This window comes from Artemia franciscana, chromosome 18 (assembly GCF_032884065.1).
Source record: "Artemia franciscana chromosome 18, ASM3288406v1, whole genome shotgun sequence".
NCBI classification, from domain to species: Eukaryota; Metazoa; Arthropoda; class Branchiopoda; order Anostraca; family Artemiidae; genus Artemia; species Artemia franciscana.
This window is the reverse complement of record NC_088880.1, coordinates 35389667-35407559: the sequence shown is the minus strand read 5'-3', so window position 1 is coordinate 35407559 and position 17893 is coordinate 35389667. Positions and strand designations below refer to the sequence as shown.

At 34.3% G+C, this 17893-nt stretch overlaps 1 protein-coding gene and 1 pseudogene across 1 annotated transcript in view; one reads left to right on the top strand and one right to left on the bottom strand.

The window, feature by feature from the left end:
- The window catches only part of LOC136038935 (pre-mRNA-splicing factor ISY1 homolog), a 37366-nt pseudogene extending 31394 nt beyond the window's left edge, over positions 1-5972 (top strand).
- The window catches only part of LOC136038948 (uncharacterized), a 470704-nt gene that overhangs the window by 368207 nt on the left and 84604 nt on the right, over positions 1-17893 (bottom strand). The window lies entirely within an intron of this gene.

The following is a 17893-nucleotide window of genomic DNA, read 5'->3' as shown; positions in this document are numbered from 1 at the left end:
CACTTGTTAGCTAATAATGAAGCAACTCGTTTTGGTCCAGTAGATAATCCTGTCCCCTGGTGATTATGTAAAATTTTAGTTCCCTTATTGACTATTGGTTCATTTTCAAAAGACAATCAGAAATTGGGTCAATACTTAAATTCCCCGTGTCTCTATTTATTGAAAGATTAGCAAACGTATGTTTTTTAATTTCTATAGCCTCCCTCGCCTACTGAAAAAAACCCTATCATTAGAAATAGCAGTAGCCTCATCAAATTGTATAAAATTTTTAGGATGAAAGAATGTATGTTCAGCCAGAGCCGAAACAAAGGTTTCAGGAGGCTTTCTTAATTGTAGTTTTTTTTCTATTGAGTTGCGATGCTCAATAAATTTTTATTTACACAATATTGTGCATTATATAAAACTTTCCACAAGAACAAGGAATTTTTTTTTTACCCCACTAACTAAATCTCCCCGCTTTAAATCCTTCCCAGAGCTAAGGAAACTACCTAATGGTCTCACTGATTGGACACATATATCAATCTTATGTTTACGCAAAATTCGTTTAACCATCTCCCCCAAAGAAATGAAACTTTTCGGCTTATTTAATTCTGTACACTGTGAAACTCCAATATTCCTATTGTTATGTTTAATGCGTCTTTTTTTTATCACTGAATTTAATCAGGTGGCTATTACAAAATAGTCACCCGATCACAACCCCTCGTTCCACTGAAATAGGGTGGCAAAAATGAAAATTAATATGCATATCACTGTGTTAAGGCTTTCTATATATTGAGACCAGTAAGTAGAAATCACTTTTAATCAATAGGATATAAAGAAAAGGTAGTTGTTATTTTCTTCAAACTCCACTGTAAATTTAACATTTTATTAAAACTATTTAAACGTTTATGGAAAAGGTCTAAGGACTCTAAACATACAAAAGCATTTGATTTGATACAAGATGGAACCATGATTAGTATGTAAACAGTAACCTGGATTGAAGTCTTTATGAAGTTGGTTATCATTGCAAATGAATATTATCTTTATTTTGGTTTTAGACGTGAATTGATTTTATTGACAGGTGTTTGATTTGGCTATGGGGGTATCTCTCTCTCCTTTGTTGGCAAATTTCTTCTTCATTCTTCATTTGTTGGCAAATTTCTATTGAAACCTCTGCTATACACAGTTTTAGCCTTTCCCCTTGTTTCTGGGGCAGATTCATGGACGACATGGTTTCCAATTGAAAACACGGTTTAGAGTACGGCAAGATTCATGCGTGATGGGGAAAAAAACTAATTAAAACTAATAAATTAAAATCGGAATTTTTTTATTCTTATGCTGAACCCATGACAAAATAGAGGAACATTCATTATATTAGCCAATTCAAACTTCTTATTAATCAATATAGTTCTGGTAATAAGAAACAGGCAGATATTAATTTCGAAAAAGCTTTCCAAAAAATTTTGTAAAAGAAACTTAAAAACCCATATAGAAATTGTGGTGTCTACAAAATACCTACAAATAATTTTAGTCAATAAATATTTAATATATATCAAACATTTATTTATTTTCTTTAGCTTTTCCAATAATATTGATTGTTAGATGTTTGTTTTTAAAATTCTGTAATCATACGTGCTATGCTGAAAAGTCTAAAGTTTTTTTTAAATATTTTTCTTTTAGTGGAGAGTGGTCTTCGCAAGTAATGTGCTTAGATAAAATCCAATCAAATGATAGGCTTTTTACAAATATTTGATGAGCAGACACAAGACTTTGTCCAGGGTAGGGGAGGAGCTTAGGAAGCTTATACAATGTTCGTAAATGTCCCACCCAAATAAGGTCCTGGAAAGGGCCCTGAATGCACTCTTCCTTTCAGTTCGGAAATTGAAAGATCTTGACTATGTAAGCTTTCATTGATAAGATTTATTCATAATCCATACACTCATAACAACAAACTATAATAGCTCCCTCTAAGGCTTCTTGGCCTGTAAATTAGGGAGAATATTTACAGATTACAGGCTCAGAGAAAAATAGTTACTTACTGTAAGTGAATTTTCTTTTCCCGCGAAGTTTAAAAGAATATCGAATCTATCCAAAACAGAGTCACGCGAATAATCAAACAGTTCGTGGTAACGAACTGTAAGCAAGTAGCGACTGGGGTCAATAATAACCGAAAATCTTAGAAAATGACATTTTAATATCAAAAGATATATCAAAGAATCAGCTTACTATGTTGGTTCCAAATATATAAAATTCATGTAGTACCCACGGGAAACTACGAGTCTGAGAAAATTTGGCCGATTTTTGAAGTAGGGAGAAACATCCCCTGAAATTAAAGGAATCGTAATAAAAATCACACCCAGATTCAGCGTACTAGAAAGCCATACTGTAGAAGTTTTAAGCTCCTATTTGCAAAATGTGGATTTTTTTCCAGAAGATCCTGGATGCGTGTATCTTATTATTATTATTATTAATTTATTATCCGTCAAAAAAGGTACAATAGACGAAGTAGTCGCTAAGTAAAAAAAATGTAAAATGTAAATAACAGATTAAGAAAATGAAGAGAAAAAAGGACACAAACACATATTGAAAATTCAGATGCATGACAAAATAACTCTTCATTTCATACATTACATTAATACAAAAAAAAACTATTGCGAACAAATTGATAACCTAGGATAACGAAATTATCCCTGAAAACTGGATAGAGATTTCTTAATACTAATATTTGGGTCTGCAAGCTTATACAGATGGATCATTTTGCGATTTTTACGATTCCAACGTAAGAAATACTAATTTTACACTCAATGTGTGATATCAGCAAACGACGTGTGTGGCCGCCACACACGGTCACACACGTCGATACTTCCATACTTGGAAGGTCCAAGTATGTAATAAATGAAAAAACAAGTTTTTTATTGCTTTAAAAAGTAATATAATGAAAAAGAACCAAACTTAATCGTAAAGAGCGGGACATTTAGGAGGGGACATCCCCTTTCATAAACATAATAATTTCGGCTCGATTTAAGTTTTAATGTCACTCCTTACTTTCAGTTAAAAAAAACTTGTCTTTTTATTTAATGTCTGAACATTTTGAATTAATTCGGTTTTTGATTTTAGCTACCCAACATTAATAATTAAAACGAAATTTACATATTAATTTTACTTTTTTGGCTAAATGGTCTTCTCAAAGTTTTGATCAGTTTTGAGAAAAAGAGGAGGGGGAGGGAGCCTAGTTGCCCTCCAATTTTTGGTTTACTTAGAAATGCCACTAGAACTTTTAATTTTATTTACGAACGTTTTTTATTGGTAATAAGTATATATAACTTACAAATTAACTTACATAAGGAACTTATATATTCTTATATTTTTATTACGTATATAATAGGATTTGCCCCCCCCTCAATATTTTGCACTTTACGCTAAAGCTCAAATTTTGTTCCAATTCCTTAAGAATGACCCCTGAACCACAAAAGCCGTTTAATTAGGATAAATAGCTCATTTTTTTTTACCAAAAAAATGGATGACATACACTTTGATCAGCTTATCGAGAGCTATCAATTGCCGTCAAAAAAAAAATTATCTGTCTTAGTTCAAAAGTTGATTTTTTTTTGTCGTGAGCCAACTTTTTAACGTCACCACTTAGAAAGGAGCAAAGGATAAGCTCCAATTTCTTTAGCAATGACAGAACTTTTAAGGTTAAGAGATATCATATTTAAGATAAGAGAGTCATAGAATATATTTGATGTGATCAAAATCCTTGACTTATAAATTTCAAATTTTTAGATATGGCTCGGAATTCAGAGAAAGCAATGACAGCGTTGGCAAGATGGCGTGCAGCAGAAATGGGGACCCTAAAAGCCAAAGATAGACGACCTTACCTTGTAACAGAGTGTGATGATTTACAGGAAGCAGAAAAATGGAGGATGCAAATTATAAGAGAAATTTCTAAGAAAGTATCACAAATTCAAAATGCTGGCTTAGGCGAATTCAGGATCAGAGATTTGAATGATGAAATTAATTAATTACTTCGTGAAAAAGGGCATTGGGAGGTTAGGATATCAGAGCTTGGAGGTCCAAACTATTAGAAACTTGGTCCAAAGATGCTTGATGAAGAAGGGAAAGAAGTGCTTGGAAATCGAGGATACAAGTACTTTGGAGCTGCAAAAGATCTACCTGGTGTACGTGAGTTATTTGAACAAGAACCACCCCCACCTCCCAGAAAAACACGAGCAGAGCTTATGAAAGATGTTGATGCTGACTACTATGGGTACAGAGATGATAATGATGGCAATTTAGTACAATTAGAAAGGGAGGAAGAAAAGGAGGCAATACTTGAAGTAGTCCAAGAATGGAAGAAAGGAAAACAGGGAGACATTACTGATAATTTGGAACCGGAGGAAGAAATTGACTTTGAGAGCCTGCTATCAGATAAGCCTTTATACACAGCCCATGTCGACGTTCCATCTCAGGAGGATATCAAAGAAGCTCTGCTACAGAAAAGGAAGAAAGAACTTCTGTCTAAATACGTCGGTGATGCGGAAGAATTATGACAACAGTAATTTTTGACTATATATGTATTTTTGTAAGTGCAATTTTTGTATTTAAATATTGGTTTCCAAAAAAAAAATCGGATCCTTTTAGCGTATAGCCGTGTTGTAGTTTACAAGCGTCAGTTTGATCGGCGGATTTTGGACCATTTATATAATGCAATGGCACTACCCTATTATCTTTATTTAAGTCCCTTTTGGAGGATATTCCAAAAGGAAGATAAGAAAGAATTGCAGTCTACATATTATAAATATGCAAAATACCTCTTACGGCTTCCACCATGGACAAGTAACCGTATTGTGACAAGTCGGTATGGGATTATCGACCCTAATGAAGCAATAATAGCCCAGATCGCCAGATATAACTCTAATATTGTTACTCATCCTTGGGCAATTATTTTGAGGCAATAGGTTTTTGTTTTTTGTAGTTAGATATCCTTTTGTTCTTTATTTTTCTTGTGTTTGTGTATTCTTTTGTAGTGTGTTTTTTTGCTTTTTTATCTTATACTCCATCTGTTTCTTTTGATGGGAAATAAATATATACATACATACATACATCTGATAACATTTCTCTACCTAAATCCCAAGTAAAAAAAAAAAAACAAACAAATGATAAACCCAGCCGAAATCACGGCAGCACTTTCGGACCCGTGGGAAAGTGCTGCTTTTTTGCTTCTGTAATTTTTTTATTTATCACTCAAAGAAGATATATTGGCTGTGGGGCCGGGTAACTGCCGCATATATTCAACACTTATAGATTTAAGTCCATCTTCAATTTGAAAGTGGTGCCTGCCTGTTTGCTTGCTAGAACGGACCTTTCCACTAGAAAGCAGAAACAAGGTTTGATGAACCGAAAGCTTGGCTGAACAACTTCAGATATTCCTCTCCGACAAAGGCTATATAACTCCACTTCACTTCGCACACCATAGGCTCTGGCTCGTGGACAAGCAAAAACCATCCTTTTTGGCCCCAGGCAAGAGTTCTGCGGAGCTTTCCAAAATGTAATGTCATATTCATCATTCCGGCCTGAGGTCCACACTTTCCTTAAAAACTGCACAAGTTACACCCTTACCAGTTCCCAGGAATGAGCTGAGATCGATGGCATAGATAAAAAAAAAAAAAAAAAAAAAAAAAAAAAAAAAAAAAAAAAAAAAAAAATGGGAAATAACCAAACTGCTGCTCTCGCAACACAATGAAGATTAACAGACCTTCATTTTGGGTTTGACCGAGTCCACTAAAACAAGAAGAACTGGTCGAAGAAAAATGAAGATTAACAGACCTTTTTTTTGGGGGGGGGGGTCTGCTTGAATCTACTAAAACAACAAGAACCCGTCGAATTTTACAAAAATAAAACAAATATAAGGAAAAAGCATTATAATAACAAGTGTGCAATAGGGTCGTGCACTTTGGGACATTTTAAATACAGTGATGATCAAATAAAAGGATTTCGTGCGTATATGTTATGTTATGAGGAAAGTGCTACGAAAAAGTAAAAGGTTATATACTAATGTTTCCTCCTTTTCTTCCAGATGATGAAAACATTTAGTTTTTTCGGTGTCTTGATGGTCAGTTTTGGCTGGTTTTTGGCTAGTGTTTCAGCGACTAGTGTTATGCAGTCTTGAAATTTTTCAAGGAATTGACAAAATGTAACAGGTTTTTTCAAGGTATTGACTAAATATAACACGTTTTTTCAAGGTATTGACTAGATATAAGAGGTTTTTGTCTAGGCATTGACTACATATAATCGGTTTTTTCAAGGTATTAATTAAATACAACAGGTTTTTTTCAAGATATTGATTATTTCTAAGATTCTTATATATGTTGTTTCTTCTTTTTCATTTAAATCACTCTACACTAACCTTGCTTTTAAATGTTTTTGCTTTTCAACCTATCCATTAAAGGCTGTTATAAATGTAAAGCTTAATACATTTTCTAAACTTGCACAAAAGGCTCAGGGTTGTCTTTTTTTGTGACAGGGTTGTCTTTTCTTTTTTGTCTTGTCTCAAAATCATAGATATTCTGTTATATTCTAAAATATAAGAAAGCGAAGTGTACTACCAAAGAGTATTCAATACTTTCTAATAAATTTTCAGGCCTCCCTTCCATTGGCTAATATATCCCAATAAAGACCCAGATATTTTTTTTCTGATGACCTTGAAACTTACATCCTAAAGTTGTTGGCCAAGGGGGCCTCAGTGTAAAAAAAAGTCTAATAGTTATTGGTGTAACTGAAAATTGGGCCCACAAGGCACGGCAGCCACCAAGTCCCAGTAGGGAAAATGAAAAGTGGAACTGGGCTATAAGATACATTATTAAAAATTATACTGGCTGATGACGAGTAAATATACAAGCTATTCAAGGATTAACCACGCTTCCATTGCTATAATTATTTTTCATGTTTAAATAGTGTTAATGGTCTCAAAACCAAGAACATCTTCACAAATGTCACTTTTCTTGTTCTAAATATAAAAAAGTGAAGTGAACTACCAAAGAATATTCAACACTCTAATAAGTTTAATTAACTTCACAAACTAAGCTAGACGTTTCAAAGCACCCAATGTGTCTTTTTGTAATTAAATAAAAAAAACAAGTTTTTTCAACTGAAAGTAAGGAGTGACATCAAAACTTAAAACGCACAGAAATTACTTCGTATATGAAAGAGGCTGCTTCCTCATCAACGCCCCGCTCTTTACGCTAAAGTTTGACTCTTTCTCTCAATTCTTCTTTCTAAAACAGTAAAAAAACTTTAGCGTAAAGAGCGGGGCGTTGATGAGGAAGCAGCCTCTTTCATATACGAAGTAATTTCTGTGCGTTTTAAGTTTTGATGTCACTCCTTACTTTCAGTTGAAAAAACTTGTTTTTTTTATTTAATTTCTGAACGTTTTTGAATCAATGCATGTTTTGATTTTGGCTCTCCGCAGAGGAATAATCAAAACGAAATTTGCATATTTTTTTTTTGGCTCAATGGCTTTCTCATAATTTTGATCGAATGATTTTGAGAAAAAAGAGCGGGGACGAAGCCTAGTTGCCCCCCGATTTTTTGGTTAATTAAAAAGGCAACTAGAACTTTTAATTTTTTACGAATCTTTTTATTGGTAAAAGATTTACGTAACTTATAAATTAGCTTACGTAAAGAACTTTTGTATTCTCATGTTTTTATTACATATATGAGGGGATTCGCCCCATCGTCAGTACCTCGCTCTTTACACTAAAGCTTAAATTTTATCCCAATTCATTAAGAATGGCCCCCTGAATCACAAAAGCCGTAGAATAAGTAGTTGAAATTACCGAAAATACTTTAGCGTAAAGAGCGAGGTATTAGAAGGTTGTGAGCCCCTCATATGGGTAATAATTTCTGTTTGTTTTAAGTTTTATTGCTGTTCCTTACTTCCAGCTGAAAAATCTTTTTCACTTTTATTTTTTAATTGTTTTTTTTTTAAATAATGCTAGTAAATCCTGCTCTCCCTTCATGGAAATTTTCTTCTCCCATTACAAATTCTCGAAGGAAAGTTCCCCCAGCATATCCCCCTCTTCTCAACTCCTCCCCTAAACCAAAAAAATCCTCCTGAAAACGCCTGTATACTTCCCAATAACCATTACTATATGTAAGCACAGGTCAAAGTTTGTAACTTGTTGCCCCTCCCACGGGGACTGTGGGGGAGTAAGTCGTCCCCAAAGACATAGTTATAAGGTTTTTCGACTACGCTGAATAAAAAGACTATCTCAGAATTTTGATCCGTTGACTTTGGGAAAATAATTAGCGTGGGAGGGGGCCTAGGTGCCCTCCAATTTTTTTGGTCACTTAAAAAGGGCACTAGAACTTTTCATTTCCGTTAGAATGAGCCCTCTTGCAACATTCTAGGACAACTGGGTCGATACGATCACCCCTGGGAAAAAAAAAAAAAACAAAAAAACAAATAAACACGCATCCGTGATCTGCCTTCTGGCAAAAAATGCAAAATTCCACATTTTTGTAGATAGAAGCTCGAAACTTCTACAAAAGGGTTCTCTGATACGCTGAATCTGATGGTGTGATTTTCGTTAAGATTCTATGACTTTTAGGGGGCGTTTCCCCCTATTTTCTAAAATAACGCAAATTTTCTCAGGCTCGTAACTTTTGATGGGTAAGACGAAACTTGATGAAACTTATATATTTAAAACCAGCATTAAAATGCGATTCTTTTGATGTAGCTATTGGTATCAAAATTTCATTTTTTAGAGTTTTGGTTACTATAGAGCCGGGTCGCTCCTTACTACAGTTCGTTACCACGAACTGTTTGATTGATGGCCACAAAGTAATAAATATAAATATAATGATATAATAAAGTTTTTGCCTTCAATATTCAACCTTTTAGTACTCTTTGATATATCTCTGATATATTATCAAGCTTTGAAAGAAAAATCTTTCCATAGACAAAATAATTGCTAGAATACGCAGATAATTCTGAACTAACTTTTGCATGCACAGATTCGAAAAAAGCAGCAGTAGAAATACTAAAATTAATAATAAAAGTGGAAATATTTCGGGATCACAACTTGAAACCTTAACAATGGGAGAACAAACACTATGCAAAAAGACAAAACAAAATCCAAATAAAATATACTTTTAAGTGTGAGTTTGCTCATTGATACGCCTGTTTTATATTTTCTAATTGTTTTACTTTGTTTGTTATTATGTAGGTTTTGTCTAAATATGAGATTCTTTTAATTGTTTTTTCTCCCTAAGGAATTGTTAGCTAGGTTAGGATTTGTGTGTTCTCTTTGTTTCCTCATGTTTTGTTCAAGTTAGGCTTTATAATCCCTCAATAAATACTTCCAGATATGAAGCCAAACACATCCAGACTTTGTTTTGTTGTGTTTGCATCAATTTCATTTTCTTCTATTTTATTTCTCACTATTTAGATTTTATATCTTTGGCTACATTAATTGCCTCGTCTAATTTTTATCTACTTCAAATTTCATTTTCGCTCTTTAATTCAATCAAAATATAAAAGAAATTAGACCTTTACCAAAAAATATCGTACTTAGCTAAAATTATATACTAAAATTTGCTAATTTTATGACAGGTGAAAGACTACATATGCCCTTAATATTAATTTATCACTTTCGATAAATTATTATTTTTTCCTTCTATTTTTTTTTGCGTTTTCAGTAAGCACTTGTATTTTAGATTTCTACAAGTATTGTGATTTATATTAGGTATTTGTGAGTTATTGTGATTAGGTATTGTGATATTTACTCTGATATATTCAATTCATTGCCATGTTTCTTCACGCTTCCTGTAAGTTGCTTTTGATAGTAATTTTAAAATTTGACTTATTTTATTCGTTCTTCTGGACTAACCACTAATTTTATTTTTATTTTCTATAATTTTCTCAATTTGGCTTTACGAAATTTTTATTCGTTTGTAGATTTGTTAAGCAAATTTCAGCTTAACTTCATCCAACCCCCCTTCCCCCAACCCTTTCGTGATATAGCTTTAGGCTATATGCCAAAGTTTACTTTGTTAATTTTCAAATTGGCACAGTTAAAGATAAATAAGGACAAAAAATAATGTAAACGAACGAGATGAGGAAGCTTCTATTGTCCAACCTAGGACAATATCCAGGCATAAGTTGGAGAAGAGGCCAGGATGCAGTTGAACTGAAATCAACTCTGGAAATCAAACAAATAGAAAATTTAAACAAATAGAATAAAAAATTTGTAAATTTACTGGTCAGTTCAGAAGAGAGGATAAATTGCAGTCTTATTTCAGGAAACAGAAAATAATAACTGTAAGTGAAGGAAGTTTTAACAACAATTTTCTCCGAAATTGAAAAGGTTGTAAAAAGAGTTATTTTGTTCCGAGGTTGTTTATACCTCTCAGTGCCCAAAACGCTGACTACCACACCGCCACTGACCACCGCCAAAACGCCATCAAAGTATTTTGTCCACCTCCATTCGCTCGGGGCTTAGGACCTTTTAACTGTAACTTGACTTCACATCAATCTTCTCAGATTCTTAGTTCAGATTGCTCAGATCAGTAATTCATTTGCTAGAGTGTTTTGGGTTTCAAGGTTTTTATTTTCTTTCTGTTTCAGGTAATTTGAGCCGCGCCTCTCATCCATTAATTGCTTGTATCACGTGATTGGAGTTTTAGATGCCGCTACTTAAACACAATCACTGAATATAGCAGTATAGATGGCTTGGAACTTAAATCAAGAACCTTTTCATAGATGCATAGAAACAGATTTGAAATGCTACAAATTAAAATCAACCTTAGTGTTTGCTTCACAAGAACAAGAATCAGTTCCATCTACTTTTTGTAGACATTTTTGAAATTATATCTGTTGTAAGTTTGTTTGAGTCTTCTCTAAAAGTAGAGCCAATCATTTGCAAGACTATAAATCACACACTTTAATCTATCTCCAAAAAAACAGTACAATACACCCTCCCTTCTCCCAGGAACACCTACGAACTGAAATTTTTTGGGTCTTAGATTTGCAATTTCTCATATTAGAAGTAGTTCAGTCCCACAGTTCTGAAAGTACATATTCACGCCTTAGGCAAGAAAGTGAATTCTTACCAAAATGGCTATGTTTAAAGAAATGCCCGGGAAGTCAAGCTCTCTTGGAAGCCAATCAAATCCTGACTGTGTATACAAGGGCTTACAACTTTAATCTGTTTAAAGTTTCACCTTTTCTCCCTCAGTTTCACCCTTTAACCCTCTTTGATCATTTCTAATTGTACTTTCCGGACCCACTCGTAGCGGCCGGTCTCTTCAATTACCTCTTGACAGTTGGAAAGCTAGCTCTTAAGCCCCCCCCCCACCTGAAATTTAGGGACTTAGTAAATCTCGTCAAAACCAACATAATTCAAGCATCCCTGGAAACAGATCAATTGTCTTTAGTATAGCTTCACCCTTATGGTGCTATATGGTTCATTTTCACTGGTCTTGGCAGATCGACTCCAACGTTAGCCCAAAGTTGCCATAGATTTTGTTACTTTGCTATTTTAAAAATTTTGCAACAAAGACACCGACTTTGCTACAAATTGTATTAATGAAATTTATCTATGTCTGCTTAAGCGTTAAGACACTATAGCTTATTTCAGTTGAAAGATGGTCGAGAACATTGCAGAAAAAAGCCCTTAAATATTTATATTACCAACTATGAAAAAAAAATAACGCAAAAACTGCGTCAAATCTAAACCCCCCCCCCCAATAAAAGGTTAAGGAGCACCGTACACACTTTATAAAAAGAATTTATAGAACTGTGTAAAGTTACCATCTAGTGCGTCTCTTCAACTCAAAGATAAAGCTTGTACAAAAAAAAAGAAAAAAAAGGAAATATGATCGTTAATATTTCTTATATTAAAATTTTTTATATACCTTTAACTTTGGTCAAACACAACAATTATGTATATCACAGCACAGAAATTTGAAAGAATCACATTTGCGAGTCAGCATAATACTCGAATTAAAAATGAACGTAAATAAAAGATGTGCCAAATAGGAGGACACTAAATTATATCAGGCATCAATTCAATAGTGCTCTTTAATGAAGTTTTGTCAGCCCGTTCGTAGACGCGTCGTGAGTTAGCACCGGGTTGTTGTCTTGCAATTCTGGCTCGACTGCTTTCGCTAGCTGCTTCCCCAACTCCACCCTATAAAGAAACTTTAGTATCGGGTGTTTAGGTAGAACAAAACACATGCAAAACAAAAATGCTATAAATTGTTATGAAACGCAAAATGAGGATAATATAAAACGGCATACCATTAACAATGTTAAATAAACAAATAAAATATAATAATAAATAAATTCAAATCTTTGTAACAGCTCTAATATCAGTTTCATGAATTCGTAACTTCAAATCTTAACAAAAATCGTTCGTCAATTATGTTCAATTATGTTCAATATGTTTAATTATGTTCAATATGTTCAATTATGTTCAATATGTTCAATTATGCTCAATATGTTCAATATGTTCAATTATGTTCGTTATGTTGAATTATTTTCAGTTATGTTCAATATGTTCAATAAATTATGTTCATTTTCACACAGTTCAATCGTTCTTTTTATTATGGATTGTTAAAAAAAAGAACGGGACACACAATTCAAAAAGAATATGGTAAAATCCAAAAAAAGGAAAAATTAAATAAGCCATAAAATAATGCCATACAAATCTAGCGAGAATTCATCCAATGGCTAAGTCGAGGCGAGAATATTTTCCTTAATAAACATTGACATAATATACCATGTTATGTAGTCATGAGTTTTCCTTGTGTTTCACTATAATTATCAATTAACTGCACCAAATATGTAACTGAAACCAATTCTTCGTTACATTTCTTAATGCAATGTCAAATTTTTAAAGATTTTGACGGATTGAACATTTTCCTTAATAAACCTTAACATTAAATTCTTTGTTATGTAATCAAGAAGTTTCCTTGTGTTTCGCTATAATTATCAATTAATTGCACTAAATATGTAACTGGAAGCAATTATTTGTTGCATGTGTTAATGCAACGTACAATTTTTAAGATTTTGACTGATTGAAGTTGGTGTAGGCTACCCTATGGACGTTTTAGAACTCAAGGACCAAAATTAAACTTAAAAAAATCCAAATCATTTAAACAACAAAATATATCTTGTAATGAACATCAGACATTGCTTGGTAATCAAAGCGATGATATAAATAATAAATATATTTGAAAGACATGCAATTTAAAAGACATATAAATAAAATGCAATGATATAAACTACATAACAAAATCAATGATATAAATACATCAAATCATAAATTCTCAATAAGGTTTAATGAGAATTCGCTAATGAATCCCTTGCTTTTGGGAGAGTAAGCCGACGTTGAGGCTCAAAAAATGATGTTTGAGGTATTGAATGCTTTTAAGTAAAATAATGATATAAATAGAGAAAAAAAGTTTGTTCCCATTAGGTCTACAAGCTTGAAGTCAATTAGCCAAGATTTTCCTTAGTCAACCCTAGGACTAATTTGTGTAAACTTGATTCTGATCTAAAGTTACTATTAATAACAAAGAATATTGACTAATAATCGAAACAAAAATTTCAGCTACTCCCGTTGGATTGTAGAGTGATAATATCAGTCATCCAATTTTTTTTTAAATTTCCTACTTTTCTTCTATAAGTTGCCAGATGTTACACTGTCAGTGGCGCTAGTAGTTTTGAATCTCATCTTAACATGGCAAACTGCCGGTGGCCCAACTCTTACGAGTTTCTTATTCTCTTTAACTCGCCCTTTGAGGATAATATCATAATGTGCATTTACTTGACTCTAAGTAAGATCAGCACCATCTGTTCAGAGGCACCATTTGGACCAAATCTTGGGGTGGGCATAAACTCCATCTTGAGCCCCCCGGCTGACTTCGTCTCGCGTAATCATCTAGGAAATGGGCATTTGACAGAACTCGAGAATTTTATTATGTAGCTTACCTACTTTCAAAATTTACAATAATTAATAGCTAATAGCGTAATCACCCCAAGGGTCGTCAATTAATTATACTCTTTGGTTAATAGGTGTGCAGTAATTTCAAATCAATTGGACAGAATGGATTATGTTGGACATAATGGATTATTATGGCCGGCAAAGGGCCCTTTGTGGTGGAAGCTTGGGCCCCCTGGAAAATCTGGGGTGGGCATTTGCCCACCCCTGACCCCCCCAAATGGCGCCTCTGCATCTGTTGTAAACTATAAGGGGTTGTAAACATAGGAAATCACTTGATAATGATCACATTAAGCCTCTGATTTTCCTTTTAAATCAATCTATTGATTCTTAGAATTTTTTTAGAGCTCATACCATATTAACTCCTGGCTCTTAACTCTTCTTGCCTCGTCACAAGTGCCATATGAGCTCTTAGCTCTTGCTGTTGCTAGGAGCCTGAAACTTCTACTGTAGGGTTCTCTGATACCTGAATCTGATGGTGTGATTTTTGTTAAGACTCTATGACTTTTAATATATCCCCCTATTTTCTAAAATAAGGCGAATTTTCTCAGGCTCGTAACTATTGATGAATAGCCTAACTCTAAACTTAATAAAATGTATTTATTTAAAACCAGCATTAAAATGGAATTCTTTTGACGTAAGTATTGTTATAGAAATTCCTCTTTTTAGAGTTTCGGTTACTATTGAGCCGGGTCGTTCCTTACTACAGCTCGTTACCACGAACTGTTTGAAAATCATAATATGTCATTTACCTGACTTTAAGTTAAATCAGCACCATCTGTTGTAAACTATAAGAGGTTGTAAAAACAGGAAATCACTTGATAATGATTCTAAAAATTTACATGATGCCTTGTTATTAAGCAAGTCAAATGTTTATTTTCGTCTAGGGGGGTAACAAAGACGTTGCATTGATTTTCGTTAATTTGCTTGAGTTGGGTACTTAAACAAACGTATTTATCACATTGGATGCTCGGGCAAGCGATATTCTATAGGTCGGATGTAGTTTCGCTGTTATCTCTCTTTGTGAAAAAAAAAAAAACAAAAAACAATTCGATGAATTTTTCAATCAATCATCTCGGTTACATTTTTCAATCTCAATTCAACCAATCAAAGCATTCTATCGAATTTATTATGAGCTGATATCTTTGCAAGACTAAACGACGACCAGAACTTATAACTACTGAAAAGGTCACTATAAACAAAATGAAGGATAGTTGCTACAACTACTACTAACGACTCGCCGCAGCACCAAGCCACCTGACGCCCAAAAAACTACGCACGCTCCTTCTCTATCCCAATCTATTCAAGGCCTCCCTCTTTACACCCTCCCAGGAAGTTCCTATTTCCCTTAAATCTTTCTTTATGACATCCTCCTACTCCAACCGCAGACGATCCGCTTTCCATTTAGTTACAGTGTAGTTATAGGATTATTTTGCTTTCCTGTTACTTACACCACAGAAATACAGAATTTACTGAAAAACTATAGTAGCTTGAAAAACTTTTCACTCATATGTTTCACATTTTTATAGCCATTATTTATTCTCATAGTTCCAAATCATTCTGTATTAATTCTTGAAATTCTAGGTTAATTAATTTTCATTGCTTTTTTATACAGAAAGAAAAAAAAACACAAAACCATACAATCCATACATATGTTGCACGCTTGTTATCATGAAATCATATTTTTAGGGTTTTCGACCTGATTTTTACATTTTAGCTCTATTCTCATGGTTCCAAAATTCTTTCGCTTAGATTGTCACGTTTTTAACTTATGTGTCCATGTGTAAAAAATACACACATATAAAAAAAGACAATGGGCTTTATATACAGAAACAGTTTTGAATTAAATAAAATTGCAAAAAATAAAAACTATTATTCCCAAAAAAAAGGAAAGACAAGAACTTACCCTCAATGATCAAAGGAATTGATATCCCATAAAACTCCTTCCACAAATATTTTATGCTCGTACATCGCTAAAAAGAAAAAAAAATTATTTAGCTGTAGAGTTCTTCCATTACCTATAATAACTAACGCTGCTCAATAAGTCACGAGTATTTTATGGCTCACTCGAATGAAACTTCTTGGAATAATCTAGCACTACAAACTACGGGTGGAATGAGAGTTGCGTTGACCTCGAGTCAGTGTCGGTTTCAATTTTCTTTATTGCGGTAAGTGGTTTTCGCAGCTTGTACTGCTTATCTTTTCTTAATCAGGTCGTCCTACATTAGTGTTGGGTTCGCCAGGAGCCACCCCCCCTCCCACGGAAGAATTATCCCAGGTAAATTCCCGCTTTTCCACTTTTTAGAGTTTTTTGTTTTCAGTTATGTGGTTTTATCTTTTTTGCAGGTTATTTGGAGTTAACGGGTAAGAAAATTGGGAATTAAGTAAAAAAAAAGAATACAGTAATTTTAACCCTTTAGTCTTATTTAGGCCACCTCGAAGAAACTTTAGTCGACGGACTTTTTCAGCCATATGCGTGAAGTGGCAAAAAAATATATATGTTAAAACACTTATTCAGTTTCATTTTATAACTTGGTTCGGTTTAATAATACACTTAAATAACTCTACAACTTATTCAGCGACAATTTCCTGTCATTTTAGAGCATTGATTCTTATGTAATTCTGAGCTCGAAGTTTATTTATTGTTATTTTTTTTAATTTAAGGCTTTTGACGCTAGAATCTACTGAAGAAGTATGAGTATTCAAATTGACTTCTGAAGTGCTCATTAGGAAAAACTTCATTTTGAAGGGCTTCAAGTAACTAAACAATCAGCAAGATAGGGGATTATTTAAAAATAGTTGGGTTTTCATATTTCTTTACGCTGGGCAGAACTTTCATGGATAAAATTGAACTTACAGTTTATGTAAACTTTTTATGATAAAACAGCTTCTTCTGCTTTGTGGTCTGTATAGACCACAAGCCTCTTGAGTCGATCTTTGGGAAATCTATACAAAGGGCACCTCCAAGGCTGCAGCAAAGGATGTTGGCTATTCAGCCATATGATATCAAGCATAGATACAAACCTGGAAGGACAATCCCTGTAGTGGACACCCTATCCCGCCTGCACCTTGTGGATACACACATTGAGTCACAGTGGACATGGAAATTCTGGTTCACTCAGTCCTTCAAACTCTACCCATAGCAAGCAAAAGGCTAGCACAAATACGTCGAGAAACGACTAAAGACGAAATACTGAACTCTCTGATGGAAACGATACAGGTGGGTTGGCCAAGCAATAGAAAGAACATATACAGAGAACTTGGACCCCTCTGGAAATATCGCCATGAGTTGGCAGAATTCGATGACCTTGTCCTTAAAGGGGAGCGCATAGTCATCCCTAGATTCATGAGAGCTGGCATATTAGACCAGTTACACTCTTCCGATCTAGGAGTGGTGAAGACCAAAGAAAGGGCCAGAACGTCTGTATTCTGTCCAGGCATCACTCGAGATATTGAGAGGTTGGTCAACCAGTGCGAGGTATGCGCCAACTTCGTCATGAACCAACAGAAGGAGCCGATGATCCCGCACAAAATACCCGACTACCCATTCCAGCAGGTAGCTGCCGACCTGTTCCAGCTCAACGGGCAGGATTATGTGGTCACTGTTGATTACATGAGTTGGTTCTTTGAGGTTGATCGCCTGACAAACACTATGTCACGGCAGGTCATCAACAAGCTGAAATTTCATTTCGTCCGATATGGGATTCCCGAGCGACTTACAACTGACAACGACCCCCAGTTCAGCGCAAAGGAGTTTGAGCAATTCAGGACTGACTGGGGAATCATACACTCAACCTCGTGCCCAAACTACCCCCAGTCCAACGGCATGAGTGAAAAGGCTATTCAAACAGCTAAAAGACTCATGGTGAAGGTCGCTGAGAGCAAGCGTGACCCGTACCTGGCACTAT